This window comes from Bombyx mandarina, chromosome 26 (genome assembly GCF_030267445.1).
Source record: "Bombyx mandarina strain Sakado chromosome 26, ASM3026744v2".
Taxonomy (NCBI): Eukaryota; Metazoa; Arthropoda; class Insecta; order Lepidoptera; family Bombycidae; genus Bombyx; species Bombyx mandarina.
This window is the reverse complement of record NC_143232.1, coordinates 1,132,105-1,149,649: the sequence shown is the minus strand read 5'-3', so window position 1 is coordinate 1,149,649 and position 17,545 is coordinate 1,132,105. Positions and strand designations below refer to the sequence as shown.

At 34.9% G+C, this 17,545-nt stretch overlaps 1 protein-coding gene across 5 annotated transcripts in view; it reads right to left on the bottom strand.

Annotated features, from left to right (window-relative positions):
- CtBP (C-terminal binding protein) overlaps positions 1 to 16,828 on the bottom strand; it is a 119,573-nt gene extending 102,745 nt beyond the window's left edge. For 4 of the 5 annotated variants that reach the window (XM_028187807.2, XM_089738870.1, XM_028187808.2 and 1 more), the window contains exon 1: positions 16,543 to 16,828. The gene's annotated coding sequence lies outside the window, so the exon portion shown is untranslated. Of the gene's footprint in view, positions 1 to 16,148; positions 16,379 to 16,542 lie in introns of those variants that run through there. The other variant, XM_028187809.2, reaches the window with a different exon arrangement.
- Between the last annotated feature and the right edge of the window lie 717 nt (positions 16,829 to 17,545).

Below are 17,545 nucleotides of genomic sequence, written 5' to 3'. Positions count from 1 at the left end.
AAATTCAACGGCAGAACGACCGACTTGTTTTCGCAGTAAGCGCCGGTTTTTTGCTTCAATAAAGCATTCAGTAATGGCGATACTGCTAAGGATAGAGCGGTGAGGCACGACTTAGAATAAATTATTCGGAGCGCGCACGCCCAAAGTTATTTTGCCGTTTTAATAAAACTTCCAACGAAGGTATGCCGTGAACGAAAAACTTTCTTTTGAGGTTGTTCTTGGGAGGTAGGTATTGGCGGATTGTTTCTCAGAATATAACTTGGAAACTCCTCAAAGGAACTTCGTTACAACTTTTGCAAATTTTAAAATGATTTCAACTTTTGTGATTATACTATTCAATAATTACAAGACAAGTACAATTGAATATGCAATTTCGAAAAGGGGACATCTCTGAAAATGTAAAATGTTCAGGAAATGAAAAAAAACTGATTAGTTTCTAAAGTAGTGTAAAATTTAAAATATTAACTTTTAGAGATATATTTTAGTGTTAATTAGCAATTGAAAATGACTGGAACTATTATAAAATGGGTGTAGCCAAGTCTCAAAACTACATGTATATGAAAAAACGTATTTGACAAAATATGCGACATGTGCCCTTGCATATTCGAAATTGCCCTTCGAAATTGCATATTCAATTATACAACGAGTATTATCTCGTCGAAGCATCTATCAAAACGGCTTAAATTATTACCAGAAATTTCCATGACAAAGACACAATTGATGTGAATAAAACGCTTCGAAATGGAAGCGAAGCCTGACCAACAATTTCCCGATACAAAACGAAATCCAATTAGCCATTCCATCCCGCCGGCTTTCATTAAGCGGCCGAACGAGTCGGGCCGATAAAAAACATACGTTCGCGAAAAACGGCTCACCAAAGACACGTCATTAAACACGATTTAATGTCCAGCATGCGGGCTTAAGCCGTGGTTTAATTACGCAAGAGTACGCTATAAACTACACGTATAGATACTAAGGGAACGCCTAATGGCAACAAGCTGTGACTTAATGAAGAATATATAAATGAACATTTCCAACATTATAAATTACTAGCCGTACTCGCCCGCTTCGCTGGACATTTAAAATTAACATTATTATTTAATTTTATTGTCATTATTATTAGGGAGTCCAACACTCATATACATATAGCCTATCCATTAAGTACATGTATTTTCTACATGGACACCAAGTTTCAAGTCAATCGGATGCATGGTTCAGTAGTTATAAAGGAACATCCGTAAAAAACACTGTAGATTTATTTATTAGTACAGATTGATACACGTGTTATTGTATTAAGTTTACTTAATTCATTACGCTTATGTAAGGCTTTGATCAAGCGGGAAGTTAGCTAAGCTCTAATCACCATCCCGGTTGTACAATCAGGAATCATTTAACCGTACTTCATGTATCTAAAAAGTCTACAAAAAAGAAAAAATTAAAATCTCCGTGCGATCGATTTCTTCATACCTTGCCAGCCTTCGATCTTGTATCGAAAACACTGTAACAAAAGTACAACACTAGTTTCGAACATTGTACATTAACGTCGTTCGTACGGCCAATACGTGTTGTACGTAACACTAGTTCGAAGGTAAATAATATCGAAACAGAACAACAACTATCGCACAACTAAAACAACAACTTGCTCGTAACTATTTACAAACTAGACTCGTTAGCGGATACACGCGAGTGCTCGCACGATTAGAGAAGATGAAACATTATTCTAAGTTCATTTTAAAGTTGTGATCCTATAGGATATATATATTTTTTTCCTAACTATGCTGATAGCCTTAAGAGGCTGTTTCAGCTTCTCCTTGACATGTAGGTGAACTCACGGGGCTCAAACCGGAGTGTTGCTAACATTGGTTCTAGCAAGGGCAGTGCTTCGCAGAATCTACCACCGGATCGGAAACGCGACCCACTGAGATGATCCGGCGAGAACATCAGTGGGTTGAGTCTACGGGTTAATGTCTCTCTATGGTAATGTCAACTAAGCTGACCCGATCTTAATCAGGGCAATGAAACAAAATACACTTAAGGCGTTTTGGTGTTTAGAACAAATCATTTATGAAATTTCAACACACACAAAATACAAATATCCCATTAAAATGAGTCACACACACTTCTCTTTTTGAAGTTGAATAAAATAATTAGAGACAAAAAAACTACAATTCTTTTTTAAACGATTGTTTAAAGTAAAACGTAAGAAAAAGAAGTCCTATTAACGTATAGCTTTAGTACGTTAATGGAAGTGGAAGATAACAAAACGAAAAAGAAAGAAAGAAAAAAAAAACAAATTTCAGCGTATATCGATAGGTCGCCGCTTTAGGAGAACGGATGCACATCGATAACCTGAATAACCTCACCACTGAGAGCACTAGAGATCGAACAAAGCGATGGAAGAAATAGCTTCGGAGAATTCCCGTGTAAAAATGTGATTTCGACTCATCGTCCTCAAGATAATGTTTATTTTGTTTTGTTATTTCTATATGAACCCTTATAAGTATCAGGTATAGAAATATATACTTTGAGTGAAATCTAGCGAATGTTTTTTTTTTCATCTTCGTGTAATTCTACAGTAACGTAAGTACCTTTTTTTTTTTTCCTACCTAAGCTGAGAGCCTTGAGAGGCTATTTCAGCGTAACCTTAACTAGTAGGTGAGCTCACGGGGCTCAAACCTGACGACGTTGCTAACACTGGCCCTAGTAAGAGCCGTGCTTCGCAGAATCTACCACCGGATCGGAAACGCGACCCAATGAGAAGATCCGGCGAGAAACTCAGTGGGCTGTGTCTGAGAGTTAATTTACTCGTCGAGCCCTTCGTCGCAAACGACGGGTTCGACGAGAACGGTGACCGGTGCTTGAAGTACCTAAAAGCACCGTTAGTGGATCGGGAGGATCCGAGATGACGTGTTTTGGGCGACGTCGACTGCTTTCCATTCTGTCCGCAGGATCGGGAATGGCTTTTTTGGAATGGAGGGTTTGGCTATTGGCCTAATGCTAACGTTACTAATATGAACTAGAAGCGTCCAACAGGACAGAGTGAAATTCACCACGGTGAGATCCACCACCCGTTGTCGCAATATACGCACAATTTTTTTTTATTGCTTTGATGGGTGGACGAGCTTACAGCCCACCTGGTGTTAAGTGGTTACTGGAATCCATAGACATCTACAACGTAAATCCGCCACCCACCTTGAAATATAAGTCCTAAGGTCTCAGTATAGTTACAACGGTTACCTCACCCTTCAAACCGAAACGCATTACTGCTTCATGGCAGAAATAGGCAGAATGGTGCGGACTCACAAGAGGTCCTGCCACCATTTGAATTCGCGACGTAAAGAAAGTAGGTTACGTCTAAATTTCTCGAACTGTTGATATTAATTGACTAGTATCGCGTATGGCACTGTATGGCGCAATTAATAATTGACAAAGCGAATCACTTTATAGTTCGTTCAACAAACCATTAGTCCGAGACCGCACATAGCGTTTAACAGAACCGACAAACATTTTAGCTTCTTTAAGACTGTCACGCACGAATCATATACGTAAATACGCATACAAGCTTTACATCGTATTTCGTACTAGCTGAGTCCCGCGATGTTACCCGCCGTTATTGACGTACCACGGGTGACGCCGCGGGCCGAAGCTAGCCTATAAAGCCTAAGTTACTCCTTATATCATCAGCTATCTATCACTGAAAGTCTCGTTAAAATCGTTCCAGCCGTTCCAGAGATTAGCCGGAACAAACAGACAGACAAAAAATATGTACCGTGTTAATAGCTTTTTTTTTATTGCCCTTGTAGGCAGACGAGCATACGGCCCACCTGATGGTGAGGGGTTACCGTCGCCCATGGACTTCAGGAATGCCAGGGGCAGAGCCAAGCCGATGCCTACCGCTATTACTTCAACATTACAAAGAGACACTCTAATTTTATTTACATGTATAGATGAAAAACAATGTACCTCCCCACATCTACGCTATCGCGTGGGAAATAAATTGAGACATAAATCCAACATTATGTTCGCGCCGCGTCACAATACTACGGAAAATACACCACCACATCTTTGCTGCGAATAAAATATAATACATTGTAAGGCACCTAAACACGTGCGGCACAATGTACGCGAAGGCACGTTTTCAATTGTCAACATAGTTTATTTTTCACTTGCGATAATTTATAGATGCTTCGATATTATCAATAGAACTGTATACTTATTGTATATTTGTAGTCGTCGTGGCCTAAAGGATAAGACGTCCGGTGCATTCGTATCGAGCGATGCCACGGTGTTCGAATCTCGCAGGCGGGTACCAATTTTTCTAATGAAATACGTACTCAACAAATGTTCACGATTGACTTCCACGGTAATGGAATAACGTCGTGTAATAAAAATCAAACCCGCAAAACTATAATTTGCGCTCGAAAAGTAAAGAAGGTTTATTATAATTTTAGTTCTAGTAATTAAGCTTATAGTAGTAGTAGCTTATTCTAGTAATTAAGTAATTCTAGTTCTAGTAATTAAGAATAAACTAAGGACTACTAATAGAGGAATATAGGAGAATTGAATGTGACCTCGTTAATTAAATGGGAGAAGGCATTTTTGATGATTGATGGTAATTTACCTGCTCCTTAAAAGTTTGTTATATATTGGTAGTCCCTATTTCACAACAATTCATAATGACGATAAATGTGAGTAGGTATGTAATTATGTTATCGTTTACAAAATATAATAACCACAAATAAATCACACCAAAAATATATTCAATTATAGTATATCTGTGTGCGTACAAAACGTTTCGTAATAACATAATTAGATTATTATTATTACGCAATTACTACCTTGGTTTTTTTTATTTTTATTTAAACCATAACAGTATTTTATTTTAAATTTAAAACAAAAATAATATTGTAAATACTTTCATTGAAGACTATGCTTATAATAAATAAATACGGCGATGAAGTAATATCATTGTTGAATAACAAAACCTGTATATGCCTTTAAACATCACCTCTATAGTCGGATTTTTAATTAGACGAAGCCAGCTGACAGTAGCTAATGTCACTTTGTGAAATAATGTTGCTATATTTAAAGTAATAGTGATGCGTTCAGTTCTCGTTCAATCACATAAATGAACAATGAGTGTGAAGAGTTACTCATTAATTTCAAACTATAAAAGAATATTATTTATATTTTACAATAAAATTGTATTAAAGTGATCCAATATAATAATATGTTACTAGTAGTATGTAACTACAATCAGTTTTTTTTATTTTCATTACCTATGTACCTATAATTGTTATATTTTATACATCTATAGTTTCAACTATATGATGCATTGGAAATAGGACAGTCTTACAAGCTTCCTCGCAATGTTTTTCTTAATGTTTAAAACACTCGGTATTCAGTACAGGTAGATACCATAGGAACATAATGTTTCGTCGAAAACTCGTTGGTATGTACAAAGCACGGCTAAAATTCGAACCCCGTGCCCGATATCGGCAGTTCGGCACACTAACTATTCACTAGACAATCGAGGCAATTTCATTAATTCAGGAGTTTTTTCAATCGTTCACTTTGTCACAACACTATTTTTATTTCATCAAAAACTGACAACACAGTAAACGTCAGTTTACTTCGTCTAATAAAAAATCCGACTATAGACGCATCCGTGCGATAAAGATGACGGAATAAAATTTTCATTACTACATAATTTGACCAATAATATTCTTGGTAGGGCAGCTGTTAGTCAAGTCTTCCAGACTGAGATCCCCATGACCCCACACGTTCGGTGAAGCTAATATAACCCCATGAGTTTACTAGCAATATAAGTAAAAAAAAAAGATAAATAATCTAAGTGTTTTTTTTTAGTGACAGTGACGATTAGATAAAAAAAAAAACATGAACCTCGCGCTCTGTAACCGGGGCATGGAAACAAGGTCATTACGAACCGCTTTTGTGCTCATTACATCGCTGTTACTATGCTGTACAGGTGTACGCATATAATATGTTTTATTGGTTATTGCATACGGTGTGTTTTCAAAACGGCACGTTACCGACTCGAAATTTTACTACAAAAAAACTGTTTTTTAAGTCTGAAAATTTGTACTGCTTATGATAACTAATTATCTAAAACTCCGAACGCTAGTGGACATGATAATTGTCTATCCCGATATTCATCACACGCTTTTGAGTCTTTCTCAAAGCCCAAGCCCGTAGTGGAGCGAAGCAATCACGTGTTACGGTTTGAGACATACGAATGAGACTTCGAAATCTTGAGCCAATTCGTTTACGGGCTTTGCAGTGCTAACTACTATAGGAGAAAACCTGAATCGCGTAAAACTCTCAAGATAAGCTTCCCTTTTTAAAAGCTCCGAATAACATTTGGATCCTCGGTATTCCGAGCAAATTCACACGCTCGGTGGAAGAACTTCCCTTCAGCGTTTTCCTGTACACCTATGAAGGTTGTGGGTAAAGGCAAACCGTAATCGCAAAACTTTACCATTACACTATGTTACTAAAGATAAACCATAAAAGTTAAAATGAAGACGATTTATCAACTTCATAACTAACACAAAAATAAATGTAAATTAATGTTTTCGCCAATTTAAAATAATCCAATCAATATTCTCTATAAAACCAATACGAAATGAATTCGGCAATCCAAAGTGAAGGACCCCTCGCGCCCAGAGGTGATTACGATATTTAATAGGTAGGTAGGTCAGCTTATTGGGGTGTCTCCTGCCGCCCCACTCGCCCCCCGTTGCGGCTTTGGCTCGGCAACAATTAACGAATAATTGTATACCCCCCCATAAGATATACATTCGATAACTGAATTTCAAATTAGTACCTTCAATAGCCGAGTAAAACGTCTCAACATTCTCTATTTTAGATATTCTAAAAAACATATATTAATTTTACAGGTTTTATATTGGCGATATAAAATGGACATGAATAATCTACTCAAGAATTATTTATAAGTGATGAGATAAGCAATTGAGATTTTGATAACACGTGACGGATAAGGAAAATAGAACTTACTAATTCACTTCCATATTCAAATTTAAGTTGGGAAACAATAAATCGAAAATCAGATTTATTGTTACTACATATGTCTGGATATAGATAAATGTCTTTAAAGTTCGACACAGTTCTCTATAATACTTATAAATAACAGCCAAAAACCAGTTTTGATACATCTTAACCACGACATACCAGTTTAACATAAAAAGCTTGCAGATTGCACTTTATTTAATCGATGTTCCAATGATTAATTTATATGGAAAAAGCATTTTATGTATTCAGAAAAACTATTTCACAATTATTTTTTTAGTCGTGTAAATGGACAGCCAGAGCGTAGCCGTTATCTTATACCTTTAAACGAGCAATTCTTGTATATATATGTGTTATTTTTATTACGTTTTTTCAGTTTGTTTTTTTGAATATTTATTTTGTGCCTGTTGCAATGGCAACATTCTAGTAGGTTCAGAAAAAGATAGTAGTTTAAGGTTAGAGAGGGAAGTTCAAAAATGGAATAGTTTGAGAAAGACGTGTACGAAGCGATTGTGAAGTAAAATAAAGAATTTCGCTATATTTATCCCACTTTTACTTATGAACGATCCCACATATACATATAATCTGAATCTCGGAAACGGCTCCAACGATTTTCATAAAATTTAGTATACAGGGGATTTTGGGGGCGATAAATCGATCTAGCTACGATTTATTTTCAGAAAATGTTGTTTTATTCGTGTTTTCAGTAATCAACTTTATGACTCTTCCCGACATCTATTGGCGAATAATAATACTATTTTTCTTAATTGAGGGCAACTAACCGCTTTTAAGACAAGATGGCGTTTTAAAAAAAAAAAAAAAAACGAGCATATCTCGGTCATCGTCTAGTAATCATTTATACGAGGTAGACAGACGTAAGCTATTATTCTTCTCTCTACGAACCGTTTTGAATAATGAAGTTGCTGAATTTTATAATAATAATAACTGTCTTACCATTCGATCCGTAGCGCATATGACTGGTTCGCGGTAGAAACCAGTAAAAACTTACTTCATGTTTAAGGGCACATGTTAATAATAAGCAGAAATTAACAAGACTACCTCGCGACTGGTTCATTGCTTTATTAATTCGTTATTAAATGGTATAATTTTAAATTATACAACTAATGTTAGTCAAGTTATGGTAGGTAGCTGCTTGGCTCTGCCCCTGGCATTGCTGACGTCCATGAGTGATGGTAACCACTTACCATCAGGTGGGCCGTATGCTCGTCTGCCTACAAAGGCAATAAAAAAGTAAACTAATAATATTGTGGATTTGAAAAATTCTTTCAAGGCAAGGCAAGGCTATATAACGTGAGGGTAAGACCAATACAAGTGAAAAATGTTCCAAAGAATGTTCCAAAATATTTTCACTTTCTTTCTACGTAAATGAAGTGTGAGGTAAAATTTAGCCAAAGTAACGCGGACGGAGTCGCGGGCAAAAGCTAGTTGAGAATATTAGAACACAAATGACAGCAGATTCTAAAATAGTTTAAAGATATTCACAGATGCTGTCTCTTAACTGTACATGATTCGTCGTATGATTAACGGTTGTGACAAGAGCAGGTGATGCCATTTGCATGTCTGCCAACATGATCTTATAAAAAGCAAATACGGATATGGCTTACACACACATCTGTTTCACAACTAGAATACTAAGTGTATTCTTTTATGAGTTAACTAAAAAAAAACTACCGCTAACAAGTCAAAACGTAATTAAACTTATTATAGTCATTCAGAGGGTGGACAATAAACTAATTATTTTTTTTGCTCTAAGACAGGTGAGTTTTTGAAGCCTGCGCAATGGTAAGAGGTTACCGTCGCCCATAGATAGCATAGCCAATAGAGCCGGGTAGCAGCTGCCCATCTTCCTTAAGTTCCATTTGAACAGGGAAATGTCATCATAGCACTGAGAGTACACATTGAACGTAGCACGTTGTTCTAATAAGAACGAATCGTTTTTGACGACTATGAAAACAAAAAATTCTATTAATGTTTTTTGGTTGTTCCAAATCTGATTTTTATCTAAATGTGGTAAAATTGTAGTGTAGTGTAGCGAAATCCGGTTTCTCTGGTGAGAGATAAATCTTTTTAGGATAAAATACACTAAATAATTTAGGATTGAATAAATTATATTGATCCACTTTTATCTGAAGATTGAACTCTTTAAATGTTAAATTATTATCATACGTTTTATTGCAACTGATAAACTGGTAAATCATTAAACAAAAAAAATAACTAATGTACTTGGTGTCTATTTCGACTTTCTTCGCTTCGAAGTTCATAGCACAAACATTCAAAATAATACTAAAAAAAATTATCGAAAAAGGTCATTTACAAACAAAAATCCGGTGTCTTAATAATCTTTAATTGAGTCATATCAAAAACACGACGAAAGCCGGCAAACTCGCTTCTTCGCCCGTGACACGACGACACCGTCTTTATAATTATGCGCATACATTATACAAGAACTCTAGTCACCGCGTTTACAATTATTAACGATATTTTTATGTAAAACGACTACAACGGATGTCGCCTTTTCGTTCAATGATATTTTAGTTCGTACGATCGTTTAATTATTCTTTTATGTTGATCGGCCGCTCGAAGGGCAACCAGTTATCTAACCTTGATAAATTTTATGCCTAATACATTTTACACGTGTTTAAGAAATGCGCGATTCTTATTAAGAAAATTTCTTTAAATAATTTTGATATTTTAACATAATAATATTAATATACGTGTGAGCATTTTACAAGTTTATGTGGACGTACGAGTATTGTATTAAGTTATTATGTACTGGCATTTTATGCACTACTAGCGACCCGCCCTCGCTTCGCTTCGGAAACTGTAATTTATTATTGATTTCTCAACTATTTAATGGATGTTATTATACATATAAACCTTCCTCTTCAATCACTTTATCTATTAAAAAAAACCGCATCAAAATCAGTTGCGTAGTTTTAAAGATTTAAGCATACATAGAGATATAGGGATAGAGAAAGCGATTTTGTTTTATGCTGTGTAGTGATACCAATAAGATGATTTTCGGGGATAGATGTAGTAATTAATATACAACAGTATCATATATTTGACAAACCAGTATATGATTTCGTTATTCACTCTTCATCTTCGAGACTAAAATTTGATTTTGATTATTGTGTTTGACTAGTTTAACTCTGATAGCATTATAATAAATACAATTATAACAAATATTACATGTGACGACGGAAACACTCGTTCTAAAACATATTGAGAGATAAAGCTGACAGGCTGAGTAGAAAAAGAAATACGCTACACAGTACAAAATAAATAAGACAGAAAAATAAACCTTCCGTCTTAAAAATAGAGCAATTGGCTCGGTTTTTTGTAAAATAATAAGTATGACTTTCGTGTCAACGACATGTGTATCGACTTACACGTGCGGGTTATGTTTTATGACATTTCAATAACGATGAATTAATTTTCTGCTTGTTAGTACGCCCAAAGTTTTATTTATCACTAGGGAATTTGCCGATGTAGGTAAATATCATTGATTACTTTACATTTAACGGTTATAGTATCATCACATATTTAGTCTTACTATATTGTTATTACAGATATTAGGACGTATTGTGAGCATACACGGGTAGATTCCATTCATACTGCATATTTCCGTTGCCATTCACGCATTCCGGTTTGAGGCTGGACATTGGAAAATCAGTCCTCGTAGAAATTTCAACTATGACAGAGAAATACCAAGGACTGTCGTTTGGACATCACGTGACAACGCTTATCTATTGATTTGTTAAATCTACACTAATATATAAATCTACCAATGGTTTTTACGGATGTTCCGTTATAACTACTGAACCATGCCTCCTATTGACTTGAAACTTGGTATTCATGTAGAAAATACATGTACTTAACGGATAGGCTAATATTTATATGAGTGTTGGACTCCCTACACCAGTTGCGGGGGCGTTAATGATGAGAATCTTTGTGAGGGTGAGAAATAATAATGCTAATTTTAAATGCCCAGCGAAGCGGACGGGTACAGCTAGTATCGTATAATCACGTTGATATTTTGACAATACTAACTGAACGATTAGAAGATTAGGTTCGTAAAAATTCAGGTATTGTTTGCTTTTATATTTCTTTTTAATTATATTTTTTTGTATGTTCAGCCTCTGTACGGTCGTTAACTATTCATTATTACATTGTAATTTAATTTCACTACTTCTTTGTCGTTTCCTCACTAATGAGAATCGTGACCATAATTCATACATACTTCATATACGCGCCAGTTCAATATAAATTGCACTAGTACGGTATAAAATATTTATACTAATGACGCTATCACTATACGAGTAGAAAAGTGACTTGAGAAACCAGCAGCTCATAATGGTATTTAACGCAAATGCAATCGAACCAACGAGGCGGTCGATACAAACGCATACAAGTGTGCTTAGTGTGAGTTTTTTAACGTTCTCGATAGCGTAAACGTTAAACTCAAATTTGTATGCAGTTGAAACAGCGCCCTTAGCGGCAAACGTTCCCGCTCCATACAAATTTGAGTTAACGTTTACGCTATCGAGAACGTTAAAAAACTCGTACTAAGCACACAGGATTCGAGTTCCACACGTGCATGCGTGTGTGGGTTAACGGATGTGGTCCGTCCGCGTTTGGCGGGCGTCCGCGAACAACGCGAGTGTCAATGTACTATTGTAAAAAAAAAAATAGATTCTCAGACTAGACACAGTTCTGAACATTTCATGTTGAGTGCTTTTTAATGTCAAGAGCAATAGGTGAACGTTTTATTTAATTTATAAAATATATAAGTATCGTATAATTTTAATGCTATTAAATTATAATTAATATAAATAAACCTTAGATTCATCGTAATGGTATTTATGAGAAATTTAAAGTAAAACAAATCCAAAAAGCCTGCCGACATTAAAACTATACCGCACAATAAAGTTTTACGGTTCGAATGGAAAACTTCTCACGGAGCGAGCAATCTCGGAACCAAAGACAAGTTTTACAGCGAACACGGGAGACTTCTTGAAACGTGTGAAGCGACAATTATACTGTCGTTACGGAAAGGACATGAGTAATTTTTGTAATCGTTCTGAATTTTTTTCAAGTCAAACTCAAATCTGACAGGAAACAACAATGAGAATAAAAACCAAAGTTTATTTTTATACTAAAATACATATTATGTATGCTCGACGCCTGCCACATATTCATTTTATGGCCATAAATAGGTAGCAAAAAGTTACGATATAATAGTTAGGTACGTATACCTGATCACAAATCACAAATTATCAACACTTTTTTGTCCCTCTCTTCGTTTGGTCGAGTACCTACTTACCAGGCAAAAAAGATCACAGAGTTTGTTGAAACTGTGTTTTTATGCACTTGTGACTAGACTACCTAGTGTACATAATATTCAAGTTTATTTAGTTACTATTGAAGAAACCGGAGTTATAAAATGAAAACATATTTTTTTTGATTATTATATTATAGAATCAAATGCGGTCAGCCAATAAGAAATCTCCTATTTGCGAGCATGTAATCTCGGGTAGATCTGTTTAAATATATAAAATTTAATAACTGTGTCTTCGCAATAACACTGTTCAAAGCCGGTTAAATGGCTTTTTCTTTAAAAACCAAAGCAATTTTTATTTTTTTCGGCCTATTGTTTGTCCTGGCTTATATTGGAAATGGCTGAACCCGATTGTAACAAGATTTCCTTTAGTAGGGTGAAAAATTCTTAATCAGTTTATGTTCTACTTTTTATTAAATTTTACATAATATTTTCAATAAAGATTTTCAAAAAAATTACGAGAAGTTTTTCCCGTTTTTATGTTGTTATATCATTCGTGATAAACGTAAGAGCCGATGTTACTTCAGTGACGCGTTGAGAAATTTCGTGTATTTTTAACTCACCATCGGTTGACAAGTAAAACAAATTATTCATCAATTTTAAATTACCTGTGAATCCACAATTCCTCGCTCGTTTTAAAGTAAATCTTGAAAACAATATGCAATGAAGTTATTCACATAGTATTTCGAATAAGGTCAACGCGCAATTTAAATAATGACGTGTTTAGTGGAGGTTTCTCATGTACACAGATTATCGAACTTTTACGTGTGTACGTTTTTAACAATCGTTTCTCTGAGCATGTTGATACAGCATTCATGCAATTGACACCTGACCACATTCTTAAATATTCGATTGTAACGAAGTCACTTAATTGAAAGTAATTTTGAAAGATGATAGTAGCGTAGCGTCTTTATACGTAGACTTCAAAATATCTATATTTTTTAAATTAATACGTGAAGCAAAAACTTTGTATCCCTTTTTACGAAAATTGCGCGGACGGAGGAGTATGAAATTTTCCACACTTATAGAGAATATAGAGAAGAAGTGCACAAAGCAATTTTTTTTTTTAATAATGCATAAAATATACATTAAATCAACAAGGAAAACATTACACACACTACATACCTACCATGTATTTGACGCACACACGCATGCATGCATACTATTTATTGTCAAACTTTTGTTCTTGACGTCTGTTGTCAAATTGAGAATAGATTAAATATTGTTTAGACTTTGTTAGTATTTTTTATAGTGTAATCTTGGCGAAATTTGTGATTATAGAAGTATAAAATACAATCATACTAGTCTACAAACTTACAATTCCAATTAATTTTAGTCAAATGTCGACTACTGCGGGACCTCTAGTATTTTTTAAACTTCAAGCCTATGTATGACTCTGTGGCATCTTCAAACATAAACCGATTCAAACTATTCAAAGCTTTTTTGATGGCGCCTGTTATTGGTATTGTATTAAATAAATCCTATCCACTCTTTCCAGTTTGCCTTTTTCCTAATTACGCGCTAGTAATTCAAAATAGATAATTGATATTTTATGTGACGTCTTCATTTACTGATTTGAAATTTAACTTTCAACTAAAAATATTTAATCGGCTTTTACTGACAAAATTTTTTTACTAAAAAAATTTCTACTGATGACTTCAAGGCCAACTTCACGGTATAATCATACATACGTGAAGATAAGACGCAAGTGCCGACACTCGCATACATGTAACTATTGTTAGGTGCTATTATACGTTTATCATCCAATTGACGGACGGGTAGAAATAGCCACTTAAGCTTTGCAATATAAAAAATTGGGTTGGCAAATTATGCTCGGTTGCTAAAAGAAAAAATGACAATTTTATGGAACAAATCTGAAGTAGAATAATTCCTATGATTATGAAACTCAATCATGAACCATAGAAATATATATTTTAACTACATACTACACTTAAATTTTTAGTGCTTAAAGTTGATGGGTTTTTTTATTGCCCTTGTAGGCAGACAAGCATACGGCCCACCTGACTGTGAGTGGTTACCGTCGCCCATGGACTTCAGCAATGCCATGGGCAGAGCCAAGCCAATGCCTACCGTTGAGTACTCTCCACAAGCCTCGTTTGAAGAAGGACAAGTCATCTCATTCGAGAAACACTGTGGGTGGGAGCTCATTCCAAAGTGAGACCAAACAGGGTCTTGCAGCCCCAAGTTATTACTAGCTTCTGCGGGAACTGTCTGCAAACTCTCTAACCGCTCACCTCATTTCATTCTAAAACCTATACTAAGCACAGAGGACCACCATGGTCATTACTTTGTCATATCTATTAGCCACAATAATTAGAGTTCTATTGAGATTTACATTTTATGTTTCAAGATGAAAAACTGCACAGTTGTAGTTTTTAGGTTCCGATAACCAATTGACTAGGAGGAACATGATGCCAGTCCATTGCCCTTAAAAGGGTTTCTACTTTTTACTTTGATAAAAGATTTCAACATAACTCCTAAAGTATGAGCAGTTTCTTTTTATTTAAATCAGTATTTTGTATGACTTCTACGGGTAAGTACATGTAATTAAATTTATTTCAGTCATAGAATACTATTCGTGATCTGCCCAGCTAATAAACAGAAAAATCTCACCACTATATTTGTGGTGAGATTTTTCTGTTTATTCTTCAACTTCACCACTACACAGTCAGTTCTCATAAGTAGATGATAAGCAAATACACTAAAGGTTTGCCCATTGTCCAGAGGATTTTAAACAATCTGACTTTTTAATGAAAATATGTTGCTCTATATTGTTAATTTAATAATTACATGTAATTAGTATAACTAATATGTACATAAGTGACAGTTTTGCCCTAGTATATACATACCAATCATGATATTGTCATTGGCCTATATTTGCCCTTTTACAATCTATATTGACACACAATCCATTAAAGTATGGAGGATACAATATATTAGAGACAGTAAAATTAGGTCGGCTCATATTTATCTTTAAAGGACCCTGCTTATTTAATGAGTATCAAGACTACAATACAACAATTAACTTCATTTATTTATTTAAATGGGTGGTCATTCAGTTAGATAACCAACACAAAACAAATTACCATATTCCTGTTGGACTTGAGGAAGTTTAATTTTCTCTTGATTATTTTTGCGATTAAGAAGACCTAAAAGTCTGGGTAAATATATCCAGAAATATAAATCAATTAAATCATTTATTCGTTAAACTGTATTTACTTAATCATATGAAACATTTAATAAAAAGACATGTTTTAAATTTTATTTCTAAAGGCTATGAAAAGTTCACATAATATATAAAACACAATATTATTTAGGGATAGTTCAGATTCAAATCCAAAGTTTCATCAATTCAGTTCAGTTATTGCAAAGTGACATGAGCGACTAATCATTACGAAGAACATTTTAGTGTTTTAGAAAATAAAAGTTGTAGAAGCAGTATCTTTCATCAGTATCAATATCTTGAGTGCTGTTATTTTAAATAATTTTCAAATTTTTTGTAAGAGAAATTCATAATTTATTTTTAGTTAAGATAACTATATTGCTTTCCGCCAGCTTAGTTGTGTACTTGATTTAATATTAGTGATTTAAATATTTTAGTTGTGTTACCTCAAAAGTATTTTTACATTAGCAATATTTGCAAATAGACACTCGGTTCATGTTTAAAAGTTTTGTTATTTTGTAGCATCGTAAACAATATTTCGGCCAATCTCACCTCGTGACATTTAATTGTACAAATTCCAGAGTTATCAGCTCACACACATCACAACCTCACAATTGTCACAAGTTTATTGAAACCGAACTAAATGCTTGATTCTCATTTTAACGACTTTTAGTATTAAGTAATATGAGTCTAAATTCTAGGTAGAGTTTTCTAGAATAGCCGAATCACGATCAACACGTTCTCGTGCGAGCAAGAGATGACGCGTCGGCGTCGCCGCGGGAATGTCGTCGGTCCTCATCGCCACGGCGAGGCAATCACCGCGCACCGATACTATCCGCCTCGACGCTACTTTCAACTTAGCAATTTCGTCAAAGTCAACATAAATAACACTTCGAGTTTATACCTCGCATCACCAAAATTTAAGTCGTTTAAAAAATGAACTTACCGTAAATAAGCGAAATCCAACAACAAAGACCAGCCACGCGCTCCTATTACAGGACACTCACAAATCACGAATGCACAAGGTATATGAGTAAACTAAAATCACAAAATCGTCAATTTTATGAACAGCCGGCTTGCTGAGTCAGTTAGAAGAAAGTTCTTCAGTTTATCGTAGGTAAATTCACTAAACGAAGAAACTAAGCCGCGAAGCACCGCCAGCTACATACAAAATGGCGGATTTGCGTAACGAAAGTGACGCGCTGACGCGCCGATGCTGACAAATAATGGTAGAGTCAGTTAATTTTTGTCTATGACAAGTAATTTGACGGCTTTGTTGTAGTCGATTTTGCTTAAAATCGATTTCGTCGCCTTCAGTAAAATTTAACCTTTAAATCTACCAAACACAAAAACATATTTAATAACCCATCATTAAAATTCAATATAGATATAAAAGTATAAACATATTTGATATTTGTAACAATCAATCAATTCAATTTTGGACACAAACAACGTCGCTTGAATTCGTCGCTTGGCTTAAACGGTAACCACTCACCATCAGGTGGTCCATATGCTCGTCTACCTACAACGGCAACAAAAAAAATTAAAAAAGTTAAGATTGGACGAATGATTCATTAAGTTTCCACTAACCTGCGGGTGAAGTTCAAAATGTACAAGTCAAATACCTTTAGCTGTGCGTTGGAATCTGGTGGACCTAGCCTTCCGGCTTCTATCTTCCTTCTTACTTCTTGTATCCTCACCGCTGAGAGTCATGACTTTTGTGGAATAGTTTCTGATGGGTTACTTTATACCACGCTGCAATATGTCTATGGTGAAAGAGTGGATAAACATCGGACTAGTTTTATTTCAAATAATTGTAAGTAGTAATAACACGTAGTAACAAATAGTAATATTAACATATTGGGTAAACAATCCAACATTTTGTTATTATCTTAACGTTAAAATAGAAGAATAATTAACACGGACGGAATATATTATGACGTTACCTT